We start from the raw sequence: 14,931 nt of genomic DNA on the forward strand, positions 1-14,931 counted from the left end.
TATATACAACTTATGAATTCCTTTTCAGGTAGTTCTATTGCCTGCTCGTCCTTGGGGAGATTTCCTAGTTCTTTAGTTTGATCACTTGCTTCCACTGTCTTGTCCTGTTCCTTTGTTTCAATTGAAGTCATCTGTTGTCTCTGGGAAATGCTGAAATTGTTTTTATTTGTTGTTCATATGTTGGTTTGTTTCACCCTTTATTTTTGTTTTGCTTTATTTCAAGATATCCACATGTGTGAGGCAGGTGTGCTTCTTTGGCTGTTAGCTTGGCAGCCCTGAGTCACTCCCCAGCTTTGTCTAAGTTGGTGGAATAACTGGCAGTAATGTGGTTGCAGGTCTCTGTCATGAGGAGGAGCTGCAGTTAGGATGAGAAGGTTTTGTCTACTGTATGTTATTGATCCCATTGGCAGGAGCTGATAGTGGTGCTCATCCATTTGGTGATGTGGTCAGTGCAGTAGATATGCTGACTAGTGGAATGTTAGTGTCTTGTTTCCATTGAATGGGAAAAAGAGAGAGAGAAAAAAAAAAAAAAAAGCAAACCAAGGAGTAGGAGAAGAGATGTAAAAGAGGAAAAGTTAGAATATAAATAAAAGGTAAAAAATAGAGAAAAAGCAAAAATAGAGGAGTGGGTGAGATGAAATATTGGCAAAAGACAGAAGGTGAAGAGGAGAAATGCACAGATAAAAAGGAAGAAAAATTGGGGAAAAGGAAAGGAGAGAAATAAGGTAAGGAAACTGAACAGAAGAGACTCTTGTGGTTATGGTCAGCTGGTAGCCCTTAGAGCGGGTGATCATGGCAGAACCATTGATCCACTGGACCTTGTGCCCATGGAGGTAACAGGAGCCTGGTGCAAGTGGTTACTTCAAAAAGAGAAGGCTTCAGGGGCATGCCTCTTGTGCTTAGTGTGAAAAAGATCATCAGCCTGTGATGCAAGTGCAGGAAGAAATAGACTCAGCCCCTGGATCTATCTGTTTGGAGTCGGTTGCTGAAGTGGTGTTCCATTCTCGATCAAAAGGGCTGGAACTGGCTCGAACCCACCAGTTGCTCCACAGGAGAAAGATGAGGCAACCCTCCTCATCAAAGATCCATAACCCTAAAAACCCCAGGAGGCAGCTCCACTCTGCTCCAGAAAGGGTTGCTGTGGATTGGAATTGACCTGAGAACAGCAGGTCGAGCTGGGTTTACTAGTGGTGAGTTATTTTATTCTCTTTCTCTTGCTCCCTCCTCACTCTTTGTGACTATAATTTCTGATCTGCTTCTCTGAACATTTCTCTTCTAGTTCCCACATGACTCCAGCTCACCTTAGATTCCTCCTGCTCTGTCTATACTGTCTCTTTATTGCCATGTGGAAGCTTTTTTTTTTTTTTTCTCTCTCTCTCCTCTTCAGCTACCTCTGTGTTCAAAATATTTGGCCAGTCCTGGTTTCTTCTCTCTCCCCAGTCACCGACCTCACTGTTTCCCTTTCTAATCTGTGCTCAATCTAATGCTTTATCTTCTCATTAAATCAAAATCAAACTCACTGCTATTGAGTCAATTCTATCTCGTGGCAACCCCCATTGGGTTTCCAAGGCTGTAAATCTTTACAGAAACAGACTGCCCGATCTTTGTTCAGCAGAGTAGCTCCTATGTTTGGATTGCCAACCTTCTGGTTAACAGACAAATGCCTTAACCACTACAGCACCAGAGCTCCTTTATCTTCTTATTAGGTGTTCAGAATTTCAGGATCATTATATCTGTTTTACTCAGTTTTTCTGAGTCTCTGTTGTACAGGGGCTGGGTGAAGTGTGTTAACAGGAAGTCATCTTGTCTCTGCCTTCTATAGGTTTCCAAGGCTATAAATCTTTACACAAGCAGACTGCCTCATGTTTCTGTCGAGGAGTGGTTGATGGGTTCAAACTGCCAAGCGTCTGGTTGGCAGCTATGTGCTTAATCACCTAACCAAGATTAGGTTATAAGAAAACTGCGCCTTCAATGTTGGATATGCTCTAATTGTCTCTTTCTCCATTCACTTCCCTGAGGGTAGCTAGCTACCATGTTATGAAAACACTCAAGCAGCCTATGTAGAGGCTCATGTGATGAGGGACTCAGTCCTGCTAGCAACTACGTGACAGAGTGTGGAGGCTAATCCTCCTTCAGGCAAGCCTAGAGATGACCTTAGCCCTGCCTATAGCTTCAGAGACCCTGAGCCAGAAACACTCAGCTAAGTCACTCCTGAATTCCTGCCCTAAGGAAAGGGTGAGTAGTGTTTGTTGTTTTACACTAACACATTTTATATGCAGCAATAATAGAGACCCATCATCAAGGAGCTCTGGTGGTGCAGTGGTTAAGTGCTTGGCTGCTAATGGATTGCTGTGACTCAGAATCAACTTGACAGCAGTGGGTTTGGTTTTTTGGGTTTTTAGTAATAACCAGAGCACTTGGAGGTCTTTCCATATTAGAGAGTGTGTAAAACAAAAACAAAAACAAAAACAAAAACTCACTGTTATAGAGCTGATTCTACTCATAGCGACCCCTCCTTGGGTTTCTGAGGTGGTATCACTATGGAAGTATATCTTCCGATCTTCCTTCCAAGGAGTGGCTGGTGGGTTTGAACTGCCAGCCTTCTGGTTCGCAGTCAAATGCCTTAGGCACTATGCCAGGAGATCTTTCCATATTAGAGAGTGTATCTACTCCCTTTTACTATTCTACCAACTATTTTGTATTCCATTGACTGGACATGGCATTCTTTATTTTAAACACTCCCTTATTGATGGGCATTTAGGTTATTTCCAATCTTCTGCTCTTCAAACAATACTGCCATGGAAAGTTTTGTAAATATGTCATATCACATGGTGTGAGTGTGTCTGTCAGATACATTCCTAGAGATGGAAAACCTGTGTGAAAGTGTTCATGTTTTTGTTATTTTGATAAATGCTGACAAATAGCGTGGCAAGAGAACATCCACTGTATATATCCCTCAGCAATAAACAAGAGGGTCAGCTTGCCCCCACCCTCACAATCTTCTTTAACCACTCTGGAACAAGGCATAGCCACCACCACCATCAGTTACTACTGAGTAGACTGCAACTCATGGTGACCTCATGTGTGTCAGGGTAGAACTGTGCTCCATAGGGTTTTCAATGACTGATTTTTTTTTTTTTCAGAAGTAAATAGCCAATCTTTTTTTCTGAGGTGCCTCTGGATGAACCTGAACCACCAGCTTTTTGATTAGCAGTCAAGCATGGAAGTATTTGTACCACTCAGAGAATCACTCCATATGGAATTTAATGTTTCATGATTGAGTTATTTCTCCTGTATCTTAAAAGGAAGTGATTTAAAACACCCTTGGTTTGTTTTGGATCCCAGGGAGGCTCTCTGACCTTACCCAAAAGATTCACAATCTCTGCAGGACTAGTAATAGCAGTAAAAGCAGCAGCAGCAACAACAGCATTGGTCTGTGAAAAAAGAATAAAACCAGACCCTGCATTGCCATTTTCAGTTCTTGCTAAGAGTAAGAGAAGCCACCAGAGGCTTAAAAATCCTATGTTGTGAGGATATAAAGAGAGATCTGTAGTTTGCAATGTCTGGTGGCCTTCTAGTCCCAGCAGGGACATAGGGAAGGGTACTGTGGGTGGGCCTTCTGATAGCCTCTGAATCTGCCCAGGTGGCCAGTTCTTCAAACGCTTTGGCTCCAGCTTTGTTCTTTGAGCCCACCTGCTGCCTGGGGCACCCTCAGTAGGCGAGGTTGTGTCCCAGTTGCAGGAGAGTGCCTGTGAAGCAACCACAGAGCTGATAGCAGTCAGGTGTTAACTCTCTCACCTTCAGGTTCTAGGCTTCTGGCTTCTGCCCACTTGGTATGGTGGTCTTTTCCTAGGATCGTGTATGTCTTCCCACTCCTTAGTCTTGCAGGGTGGAGGAAGGAAGAAGATGGAGGGTACTAGAAATGAAATTTGCCTCACAAAATTCTGAAGATGGGAGAATATCTATCTAGGGTGCAGAATTTTTAGGAAAGCAGGGATTCTTTCTTTTTCATGGTTCCCCATGTCCCAACTGGAAGTAAATGGCTTCTTGCTAGAGGTTCTTTTATGTACTCACTCACTCATGAAAGTAAATGGCTTCTTGCTAGAGGCTTTTTTATGTACTGACTCACTCATTGACTCACACACCTAACCAACCAATATTTATTGATCATCTACTATGGGCAAGGCATTTGAAAGTTGATAATCTCCAACTGAGAGTTCCTGAGTGGTGCAAATGGTTAACATGCTCAACTGCTAACCAAATGATTGGAGGTTCAAGTTCACCCAGAAGTGCATTGGAAGAAAGGCCTGATGATCTCCTTCTGAAAAATTAGCCACTGAAAACCCTATGAAGCACAGCTCTGCTCTGACATACATGTGTTCACCGTGAGTTGGAGCTGGCCCAACAGCAATTGGTTAAATCTTCAACTTTTTCCACATTTGTTCCATTTCTGCTAGGTGATATGATAAGGACTTTTGCTTCCTTTCTGACTTTCCTTGCTGGCTGTTCCTTCACTTAAAAGAGAAAGGGCAGATTTTTAAAATGTGTCCCTTGTCTCCCTCTCCTTCATGTCTCCCACCACCCTGGAACTTCTACCTTGATTTCTTTGCTTGCTAATGCCACTGAACTTTCAGATTCACCTCAAGTTCCTTCTTCTCCATTTGGCTTTCCCCAACATTCAGTTGGACTAAGTGTCTCTCTTCATTGCCCATGCACTTCCTGAATTAAAGGAACCTAGCCCTACTCCACACCACTGCTGTTGTCCAAGGCTCTTAGAACAAGTCCAAACTCCTGCACATGGCAACAGGATTCTCAGTGCTCTGCCCTCTGTTTTGTATTTCTTGCCTCAAAATCTATAATCCTACCACACTGAGCCTATTTTGGGTTGGTCATTCATTCAGATATTCAATCATTTGTCAATTTTATCGTATACAGTATGCCAGGCATTGTGCAAAGTGCTATGGGTATATCTGTGAGAAACAGTGCTAGGATGCCTACCCATGGGGAGCTAACTTCAGGTGTTGAAGAAAGGCAATAAGTGAACAAATAAATACGAGCTTTGGGACTTGCTTCCACACAAAGGGGACAGCTAGGGCAAAGTAAAAGTCTTTTAACTTCAGGCTTCAGTCACTGCAGCTCTTAGTTTCTGAAACCATCTCCAGGTCATATCTTGGTCATTCCACTTACATGTTTCTTCCTCTGAGAAGACTTCAGGGATACCTGCGCTCTAAGTTAGATGTCTCCCCTCTTTGCTCTACTTGTATGCCAAGCTTCACCACTCACCTTATCATGACAGTTATGGTACTGGTTATGTCCATGTACCTGCCCATTTGCTTAGTGAACTCAGAGCTGGGCAGACTATGCCTGACTTTTTCACTGTTGGAACTCCAGCAGCACCCAGGAGGGTTCCTGACCCATAGCACTGCAGAGTTGAATGATTGAACTCTCCCTGTGTCCTGTACGGCCTCCAGAGAGCCAGGGGCCCTTGCAGAGCACAGGCCACTGGGCAAGCAGAAGTGTTCACATACCTGCCTAGTGTTTCCATGTGAGAAATTCTTCCTGGTATTTCCTGGGGAAATTTATTTTATTTTACCTTATTTTGAATCCTGAATCCTGAGAACAATCAGTTGAGATTTTGGATACTGAGAAAAATCAAATCAAGTCCCATTGCTCTGAAACCAAATAAATATATTATCAATTCTGTTTCCCTCTGTTCCAATTCTGCTCTAACTCCAGCTGAATATACATACAGCACTTCTTCCTCTGACCCCAATGACCTGGAGCTAGGTCAGACCTCATAGATAAGGGCTTAGTCCTCCAGACTGCAAAGTTGGCCCAAGACCTCAGATACCAGTTGCAAGCCGGGGAATTCTAATGACATCCTCATTTCTGACCTGATGGCTACAAATTTGGAGTTTTCCTACCACCAATTCAAGATGCCATCCATCAGCTCATGGGTCCCCAGGGCTCTCCTTCACTTCTGACCCGCTGGCTCCCACTACTCCCTTGAGATTGATAATTCACTAGGGTGGCTTACATAACTCAGGAAAGTATTATACTTACAATTATAGTTTCATTATAGCAAAAATTGTACAACTGAAGAAACATATATGATGACGTCTTGAGGGTTCCCAATGTGAGCTTCCATGTCCCAAAAAGGGGCATGCTACCCTGCTTGTGTTTCATCTACCAAGAAGTCCATGGAACTTCCATACCCAGAACCTTTATCAAGGCCTCATTAAATTGGTATGATTGAGTTCAGCCCTCTTCCTTTGAAGTTGGGCTGATATCACATGGTGGGTCTTTGTGGCCTGGCCAGCCCCTAATGTGGAGCTGCAACAAATAAGGTGGAATGATAAAGGGTGAGTGAAGGCTGGTCAGGGAAAATCTTTTCAAAGAGGTGACATTTAGGGTGAGGTATAGCATAAACCCTCAGATCTGGTCTGGAAGCCTCATCAAAGATGTTTCACTTACAGGAAATTCCAAGGGTTTAGAAGTTATCTTACCAAGGAAAAAGGTCAAATTCTTTAGGTGAGGTTACCCTCATCAGGTAAATGGGGTAGGGGAAGAGAATATTACAAGTCTATGGTGAGAATTAAAGCTTAACAATCAACATACAGACTCTATTGTTTTCAAGGAATTCCTAATGTACAGAGTCCAAAGTTAAGGTAATATTTCCAGAAACCAGGACAGGAGCAGGTTGGAGAGACATAATCCCAATCTAATCAGCTAATGGTGAGTCATTTTTGCAAATAAAAATCTTGTGAGTAAGTTTATATTCTTAGAGCACTTGCTAAAGGAGCAGGGAGGCCATATTTTCTGATCTCCTCTAACTGCACAAGAGGAAGACAGATTCACCATCAGTAGCCCAAGGCCTATTCCTGCAAGGCCAGATGTGTTGCCTCCCTCCAGCCCTTTCATCAACCCTGATACCAACTGTCCCTCCTGCAGCACCCACCATATTTCTGCTGGGTTCGACAATTCACTGCAGTGGCCACACAGAACTCACAGTTTATGAGGTTTAATAGGGAAGCACCAGGCTACAATTCAAGTTCAGGAAAAATACTCAGTCACTCTCAGCCTGCTGTCTCTCAGCCAACAGTCTCTCTCAGTCATTCTCTCAGCAATGAGTACCTATTGGTGTCTCTCTCAGCAATGTGTGTCTCTCGTGTCTCTTTCTCAGAAGCGCATGTCTCTCAGGAGTGCATTTCTCTCAGGAGTGCGTTTCTCTCAGCTGCATGTCCTTCTCAGCCAGCAGTTAGAGAGAGACTTCTGCCTCTAGGAGGCCTCCTTTTGAGCCTTGCAGAGTGGCCAAACTAGCCAATCATAACATCAGAATTCTAAGCACCTGAGAGAAAGTGAACTTCCCAGAACATTGCTTTGTGCCATTCCCAACAGAAATACCCCAGATGGATAACTTTTACAATCAGGAGCTCCTCAGTTGCTCAGAGCAAATTCCACCATGCAGTTTACAAAGACTTATGGCTAGAAAAGCCATACCAGGTAATTTACTACACTGTAGTACTTTATACAAATCCTTTGACTGGTGTTCCAAAAAATAACAAGGTTTGGAAGCAAAATAAGTCCTTAAATTGACAATTTTGACACATGATCCTGTGTAATGACTTTAACCACGCCAGAAGATCCTGATGTTACATTATTTGAATGTGACTCAGTAATGTACGCTGTTGTTTTCTGGTGTTTGAATATTTACTATAGGTTAAAGTTCCTTGTAAATACTGTTAAACTGAATATTTCTTGTTTATTAAACATCTTTCTTAAGAAATACATTCATAATCATAAATAAAGAGTATGAAGAATGTTAGAAGTGTTTTAAGAATAACTTATTATTTTGAGAACTCCACTTTCTTGTTTTCACATCTGGGTGATTAATATATGTTGGGAATTTGGCAGCACTACAGTCCTGCCTTATAAATAGCTACCATGCCTCAGATAACTTTTGGCTCAGTCTCAGATGCTTCCAAGTCTCTTTCTTTGGGTTGGTGTTACTGAGAAGTTAGATTGAATATGGGGCTGTCTAGGGGACCAAGTCTACCTGCCTAAGTTGCTATCTAGCCAGTTATTAACTAGTTATGTGGCATTGGGCAAAATATCTCATCTCCATTCCTGTGAACTGAACATCTGGGCTAGATGATATCACATGCTTCTTTCTGTCCTTGCAATCTATGATTTAATACCTCTACTTTAGGCTACATTTCTAAGTGGAAATATTTTGCCATCTACTTATAACTCAGTTGGCTGTTGAGGAGGCTTTTCCTTGTGTTCAGGGGAATGATGTTTAGAGAGGATTTACTTGCCACTTGACACTGCACTCTTCCTTGTATACATTACTTTGCTTAATCCTCATCATGGCCTGTCTTAGGCTAGGTTCTCTACATGAAGCTTACATATGTATAGATATGTTGCTGTTATGAGTCAGTTCTGACTCATAAGGACCCTACGTACAACAGAACAGAACACTACCTGGTCCTGCATCATCCTCACAATATTTGCTATGCTTGAGCCCATTGTGGCAGCCACTGTGTCAGTCCATCTTGTTGAGGGTCCTCCCCATTTTCTCCAACTGTCTACTTTACCGAGCATGATATCCTTCTCCAGGGACTGTTCTCTTCTAACAATGTGACCAAAGTACACAAGCGGGCCATTCTCACTTCTAAGGAGCATTCTGGCTGTACTTCTTCTGAGACAGATTTGTTCATTCTTTTGCTAGTCTGTGGTATTTTCAGTATTCTTCACCAACACCGTAATTCAAATGCATCAATAGCTATTCAGGCATCCTTATTGGTTGTCCAGCTTTCACATGCATATGAGGCTTTTGAAAATACTGTGGCTTGGGTTAGGTGCACTTTCATCTTCAAAGTGACATCTACACTCTTTAATACTTTACAGAGGTCTTTTGCAGCAGATTTGTCCTGTACAATACATCATCTGATTTTGACTGCTCCTTCCATAGGCATTGATTGTGAATCCAAGTAAAATGAAATCCCTGACAACTTGAATCTTTTCTCCATTTACCATGATGCTGTTTATTGGACCAGTTGTAAGGATCTTTGCTTTTTCTTTTTTGGTATAGATATAGAGAGATTTATCTCAAGGAAATGGCTCACAGAGTTGTGGAGACTGACTAGTCACAAGTCCGTGGGTCACACATCAGGCTGGTAGCTTCTACCTGATTCACATAGCTGCAGGGGCTGACAAACCCAAGACTGGCAAGTCAGATAGCAAGCTGCTGGCTCACAGGCTGTGGAGGCTGACAAATCTCAAGATCAGCAGGCAATGCAGCAGGTTGCTGGGTGAAGTCTCAAGAACTAAGAGGTCAGATGATGATGAACCAGATACAGGATCCATAGCAAGCAAAAAGCCAGCAAGCTTTGCCAGAATGTGAATACATATTAGATGCAGGCCACACCCCTGAAGAATTTCCTCTTACAACTTACTGGTTGATAACAGCATGGAAGTGATTACGTTATATCACAAAATGGAGGGTAACTATATCATTACATAACTGCCAAACCACTAAGAATCATAACCCAGCTAAGTTGACACATAACTTTAACTGTCATAAAGCCCTGTGAAGTAAACATTATTATCCTGTTTTACAAATGAGAAAGCTGAGGCTCAGAGAGGCAAGAATTGTGCCCAAGATCGCACTACTTGTTAAATAGGTAAATAGAGGGAAAGGAAATTGAGGGTGGTCCTAACAAATGACTTTTTGGCTTGAGTGGAAACATGGATAGACCAGGAGTCCTCCCCTTTTGCTAATTGCACTATGAGTAGCCTCCTATGGAGGACTTTATGGACTTATAGGGAAAATGGCCATGTGGAAATGCTGGATATTTGAATATTGCCAAACCTTGATTTCAGTACTGGAAAGAATAATGTGGTGTAGATTGAAGTATAGATTTTGGGGGTTATTAATCTGCTGCCTCTTCTACTCACTCCCAATAGAGAGTCTCCTGCATGTCAGGTGCTATGTCAGGCCCAAGCTCAAGAGATGGATAAAACACATCCCTCCTTGCATGGACCTCTTGGTGTGATGGAGCTCCCACAGGGGAACAGACAATCTCCTCATAATGCTGGGTATAGCTGGAGGTCACCGGTGGAATTGAAGGGACTCAACTCTCCCACTCTTCCTGCCTCTGTGTCCCTTTCTATATATTGGAGGAGGTACTTCAGAAAATGTAAAGAATGGCAATTTTTGCCTACTTCATATTTTCCAGTTACATTATCAAAATAAAATTGCATTTATGCTCCATTTTTTCAAACAGTCCTCAATGCCACAAGTTTTAAATTATTTAAAAATGACCACAATATTTACATTATAAATAAATTCTTTGCTTGAGTGGAGGATCAAAGGCAGACATTTTTTTCTTCCCCCCCTGATTTTTTTTATTGTGATTTTGGTGCAAATTCACAAAGCAGATCAGATTATTCTCAATAGTTCATGCACATTTGGTTTCATGGCACCAATTACAATCCCAATAATAAAAAGCTCTCCTCCCATCTCCTTCCTGTGACAACCCCTCCCCTATGTCCTTCTTATCTATGCATTCCTGTCTGTCCAACTTTCTCTCTATGCAAATGCTATCCTTCTGATCTCTCATAGATGATTGATCTAAGAGGTGCATCTCCCTAGGGTAGGTGGGGGCATCTCCCTGGTGTAGCTGTTCAAATGCAGGCATTTTTTGAGGAAGAAGCTTCCCTTCTTGTTCCGATGATGTGTGAAATGTGATTTGACTTGCAGGTAACTTTTTATTAATATGAAGAAAAGGTGTGTGTGTGTGAGTGTGTGAATGAGTGTGGCAGGTGTGCATTACTTCTTCAAAGGAAGCCTAAGAAGACATGGTGTATTTTCTTAAATGAAACTCATCCTACATAATTGTGAATACTGTTTATCCTCCTCTTCTTCCTACCCAGCTCTCACTTGATAGTGGCTTTCGGAAACTGGACATTTGTCCTCTCTGTAGCATACTTGGCTGAATGTGTATATGTTCATACACCTTCTGCTATTTTAGACAAACTGAAAAAACATCAGAAAAATATTAAAAGATTTCCTCCCTGAGAGTGAGAGGCCCCTTCCCTACTTACGGGGTAAGAACCTCACCGTAGAGAAGCCCTATTATGAGACTTCGATCATATCCATGACCTGGAGACCATGTTTCTGGCCCATGCTTCCCTGTTCCTCCTGCCCCAAAAGTGGACAGGCAATAGACTTGTCCAGCTTTCTCCTCTGTCTCCTAGCAACAGTCCTTGGAAGGTAGAAAGCAAATGATAAGGTGAGAGAGTGGGGTAGGTCAGGTAAACAGGATGGGCTGGGAAGGCAGTGAGGGCAGGAGACCAGGGGAGTTCTTCCTGGAAGTGCAAATCTGTAGGGCTACTTAGGTGTTTCTTTATTTGTGTGGCCTTGGGGAGTTGGGGAATGGCTTTCATTATTTAACTGCATAATTTGTGTAGGACAGAATGGATGGGAATGTTTCATCAAGAAATTGCACAAAGGAGTCTGACTTGTTCCAAAATACAAAGGTGACAGCCAGCATAAGTTAACATGTGTATATGTTCATGCACTGTGTGTTTACTACCACACTTAGTGAAAGGGGCCTGAGTGGTATACCCTTCTTTTGAGATGTAAGATCCAGTGAGGAAAGAAAGGGGAGGAAGAGTTATTTCCTGGAAAAATGAAAACAGTTCAAACAGGAAACACCCCCTCCCTCTACGATTCATCCCAACAAGACTCCCTTGGCATCTTGGCCTAATCTTTCAAACAACTGAAAAGCTCTATCTTTGGCCATCTTTAGTGAGAGTTGGGACCTTCCTTGTGCCTTTGATGTTCATCTTAACTACATGTCACCTGATAAAGATCAAAGGTAGCCTCCGAGGAAAAACAATGTCACAAAATTCTGCTTGCTTCAAGAATGGGAGGAATATGTGGGGAATGCAGAGAGACTGCCTTCTTGCCTACCTTGTCTACCTGATAAGAACTTGGTTCATTTTCTTTTTCCTTCCTTCCCTCTCTCCTTTCTCTCTTCCTTCTTTTCCTCCTCTTCCTTCTTTCCTATTTATTTTCTTTTTATTCTTCCCTTCCCTTCCCCTCTGTTCTCTTCCCTTGTCTTCTCTTTTTTTAAAGAAGTGTTTGGGAGGAGGTTTAGTGATCACATGTAGATTTATGGGTCTTATCAGCTAAATATGGAGGAGACAGAGTTGTACAGTGAAAAGGAACAGGATTGAAAACAAGGTTCTTCACACACACAAACACACCCCTCACACTCACACTCACACTCATGCACAGATGTGTATACATATGTATACATACCAAATATATTTAAATAGTCGTTTCAATTGTCTTGATATTTAACATTTGGAAGTAGCTTGAGATTACCATTGGATAACTGTGTGATCTGGGCAGATGAGTCTCAATTTGCTTATTTGTAAAGCACAGGGGTTGAGCCAGACAATCTTTCCAGAACTTTCTCTGTTGATTCCACTCAACTCTCACAGATTTTTTACCTCCAAGGACCACTCTCTATACACTGCCAGCCATGACAGCAGTGTATATGTGGACAAGATGAGTATGAGGGGTAAAGCTGACTGCTGGAAAACATTGGGCAGGTCCCAAGGAAAATAACTACACCACAGTATCATGCATACTAAAATCAAGAAATGCAGTAAGTATCAGGGAGTTTTTCCAGTAATATATCAGACAATGTTTCACTGCTGTTCATAAAGTTTTCAGTGGCTAACATTTTCAGAAGTGGATGGCCCTATCCTTCTTCCCAGTCTGTCTTAATCTTGAAGCTCCTCTGGAATTGTCCACCATGGGTGACCCTGCAGGTGTTTGAAATACTGGTGGTATAACCTCCAGCCTCATAGCAACACACAAGCCACCACAGTGTGACAAACTGACAGATGAGGGGCTACAACGATGGGCTCAAGTATAGCAATATTTGTGAGGATGGCACATGACTGGGCAGTGTTTTATTCTGTTGTACATAAGGTCATTCCGAGTTGGAGGTGATTTGATGACACCTAATAACAACAGCATCATCAGGGAGTAGAGAGAAAGAAGTTGTTAACTGAATAGATGTGAATCTGGTAAATTTTGAGGCCATCAAGATAATGTGATGGAGAAGTTCAATATCTTTAGCCAAAACAAGACCAAGAGCAGACCATCAACTGCTCATCTGCAAGTTGAAGATAAAGCTGAAAACAATTAAAACAAGTCCATGAGAGCTAAAATATGACTTTTATTATATCATACCTGAATTTAGAGACCATATAAAGAATAAATTTGACACATTGAACACCAGTGACTGAAAACCAGAGGAATTGTGGGATGACATCAAGAACATCATCCATGAAGAAAGCAAAGGGTCATTAAAAAGTCAGGAAAAGAAGAAAACACCAAAATGGATGTCAGAAGAGACTCTGAAAACTTGCCCTTGAGCAGAGAGTAGCTAAAGCAAATGGAATAAATGACAAGATAAAAGAGCTGAAAAGAAGATTTCAAGGAGCAGCTTGAGAAGACAAAGTTAATTATTATAATGAAATGTGCAATGACCTGGAGTTAGAAAACCAAAAGGGAAGAACACACTCAGCATTTCTCAAGCTGAAAGAACTGAAGAAAAATTTAAGCCTTAGGTTGCAATATTGAAAGATTCTATGGGCAATGTGTTGAATGATTGAGGAAACATCAAAAGAAGATGGAAGGAATAACACAAAGTCACTGTATCAAAGAGAATTGGCCGATGTTCATCCATTTCAGGAGGTGACATATGATCAAGAACCAATGGTACTGCAGGAAGAAGTCAGAACTGGACTGAAGGAATTGATGAAAAATAAGTATCCAGGAACTGATGGAATACCCACTGAAATGTTTCAACAAATGGATGCCACACTGCAGGCACTGACTTGGCTATGTCAAGAAATTTGGAAGACAGCAACCTGGCCAACTGGAAGATATCCGTATTTGTACCCATTCCAAAGAAAGGTAATCCCACAGAATGTGGAAACAATCAAACAAATGTCATTAATATCACACACAAGTAAAATCTTGCTGAAGATAATTAAATATGGTTGCAGCAGTATATTGACTGAGAACTTCCAGAAATGCAAGCTGAATTCAGAAGATGACATGGAATGAGGAGTAACATTGCTGATGTCAGACAGATAGTGAGTGAAAACAAAGAACACCAGAAAGAGGTTTACTTGTATTTTATTGACTATGCAAAAGCATTCAACTCTGTGGATCATAATAAATTATGGGTGACATTGAGAAGTATGGGAATTCCAGAACACTTAATTGTGCTTATGAGGAACCTGTACATAGATCAGGATGTTATCATTCAAACAGATTAAGGGGATACTGCATGGTTTAAAATCAGGAAGGGAGTGTGTCAGGTTGTATCCTTTCACCATAATTATTCAGTCTATATGCTGAGCAAATAATCTGAGACTCTGGACTACATGAAGAAGAACGTGGCATCAGGATTGGATGATGACTCATTAAGAACCTGTGATAAGCAGATGACACAACTTTTCTTGCTGAAAGTGAAGATGATTTGAGGCACTTACTGATGAAGATTAAAGATTCCAGTCTGCAGTATGGATTCACCTCAACATATAGCAAATAAAAATCCTCACAACTGGGCCAATAAGCAGCATCACAGTAAATGGAGAAAAGACTGAAGTTGTCAAAGATTTCATAGTACTTGGTTCCACACTCAATACCAATGGAAGCAGCAGTCAAGGAATCAGCAACATATTGCATTGGGCAAATCTGCTGCAAAACCAAGGAAACCAAACTCATTGACATCGAGTCATTTCTGACTCATAGTGACCCCCGTTGCATTTTGGAGGCTGTAAATCTTTACAGAAGTAGATCTCTCCATCTTCCATGGAGTGGCTGGTGAGTTT

The sequence above is a fragment of the Orycteropus afer genome, unplaced genomic scaffold, assembly GCF_000298275.1.
Source record: "Orycteropus afer afer isolate SDZICR_OR568_19922 unplaced genomic scaffold, OryAfe1.0 scaffold00024, whole genome shotgun sequence".
NCBI lineage: Eukaryota > Metazoa > Chordata > Mammalia > Tubulidentata > Orycteropodidae > Orycteropus > Orycteropus afer.